The following is a 1,943-nucleotide window of genomic DNA, read 5'->3' as shown; positions in this document are numbered from 1 at the left end:
CATACCTCATTTTGATCTTGATAAGGCTTACATAGTTGGTAAAATAACAAAAAATAATACCAAAATTTTGTTCCTCCATGACTATATGAATAACAAATCTTGATACTTGAATAACAAACCAATAACTTGCATTGAAAAGTTATGAAAGTAACTGGTTCAGATATTATCGAACTATCGAGTACCAAACGCATAACTAACCATGTTATAAATAATCAATAACTGCTGAAGGTAGCTTGCAGATATGCAATAGCAAACGAATATTTGAATGAGTTATCAGCTTAAGATCTCACGAAAACCTATGCATGATATTCAAATTAAGACCTGAATAATATCATACCCAGCTTTTTGGATTTCTTATGTTTTACCAAAAAAAGTCACTGCATTTAGTTTTTATGCTTTATTAAAACAATAATATATAAACAATAATAGTTAAAACAATAAATTATTCGTTTACTTACAGGTCAATCATTTTTCTCTCTTCCCAAAGAAGCTGATAAGAATAAAATATAAGTTTACATATTTTTATATCCTTGAACAATTAGTGGATCACCGGTTTTCTCTTCCAAAATATATTGATAAAAATTAAATACCAATTTACTTTTGTTTAATTCCTGGATTGTTCGAAGTGACGCGTGTGATCAAAGACGCTATCTTGGCGGCCTTCTCGTAAGCTGTTCCTGGGGAGTCCTGCATTATGAGCCTTCTTTCATAAAGGCGATGTAGAAAACCGCAAGAAAAATATAAGGAAAATATTTATATTTCATATATATAATAAATAAGAGCTTCAAATTACCTTTAATATATCCCACTTTTGATGGATCAAGCTGTGTTCTGTCCGGAATGTCTACAGGTTTCGCTGATAGTCCTTTAACTCCGCCCGGGTTGTTAGATGACTTTCCAGTCACAGTTGCATCGCCAGTTCCTTCCGGAAATAATTCAATTAACAGTTCCTTCACAAACATGTAATCGCTATCTTTGCTGGATGTGAAATTTTGATAAGCCAGTCTTTCTTCGGGTATCCGGGAAGTTCAGTGAACGTAGCTCCCGTGGTCTTTTGTTACAGTGGTGTTTGTCTTCCAGCTTTTTTATAATCGTAGCTGCATCGTTTAGATCCTGCTCAATAGAACTTGTTTCCGGTTTCGGCGTCTTATGATATCTTATAACAGACGCAACGGCTACAGGTGCCTCCAAATCATTGGTTGTTTCAATTGCTGAACTCTCAGATATTGATTGAGATTGATTGAAAGCGTTGCTTCGTGAGCAACTCCCTCCCGGATCCACCACTTCCGGAATGATTCCTGATTTTTCAGAATCCTGTTAAAAAACTAGCATTAAAGAACTAGTAATAAGCACGACATAAAATTGAGAATGAATTCACAGAATTGAGACTTAAATTTCGCTTCAAAATACAACTTTTGATTGGGCTCGTTAGCCTTACTCAAGAAACACATTTTTTAAGCGAACTTCTAGCCTCTTTTGTGAAGAAGTCCTATTTATCTGATTTGTGAGCTGTTTAGTCCGCCATTTTGTCACATGGTTTTTGTATTTTGAGAAATAATTTATATTTTATTAACATACATACCGTTTCCATAAATGCCAGATTCGCAATATTTGCTGCCAGTTTCACTCGTTTGACAAAAAGACGTTCGGATTTCTCGGACACATTTTTATAAGAAAAACCCTTTTTGATTTTATACTTTTAACAATTCTTACTGCATTAAACCACGGAAGAGAAATGGACGGTAGATCAGGACCGAAAGTTATATGTGCACTGTCAAAAAAATTATCCATATCAAGAAAGTCAAGAATAACATTCCAAAATGCCGAAGGTTATATAATACACGCTAACGATGAGCTATCCTAAGTTAATTGAAAATAATCAGCCTCGATAAAACTGTGAGGATAAAAATAGAATCGAGCGGCAACAACAAAAAACTGAACCA

At 34.3% G+C, this 1,943-nt stretch overlaps 1 long non-coding RNA gene across 1 annotated transcript; it reads right to left on the bottom strand.

Annotated features, from left to right (window-relative positions):
• Positions 1–537: 537 nt before the first annotated feature.
• On the bottom strand, positions 538–1,657 carry LOC129725601 (uncharacterized). The gene is made up of 3 exons (XR_008728126.1): positions 1,583–1,657; positions 794–1,314; positions 538–700 (listed from the first exon to the last, which is right to left on the bottom strand). It is a non-coding gene; the product is annotated as an uncharacterized LOC129725601 (long non-coding RNA).
• Between the last annotated feature and the right edge of the window lie 286 nt (positions 1,658–1,943).

This window comes from Wyeomyia smithii, chromosome 2 (assembly GCF_029784165.1).
Source record: "Wyeomyia smithii strain HCP4-BCI-WySm-NY-G18 chromosome 2, ASM2978416v1, whole genome shotgun sequence".
Lineage (NCBI taxonomy): Eukaryota > Metazoa > Arthropoda > Insecta > Diptera > Culicidae > Wyeomyia > Wyeomyia smithii.
This window is presented reverse-complemented; position numbering and strand designations above follow the sequence as displayed.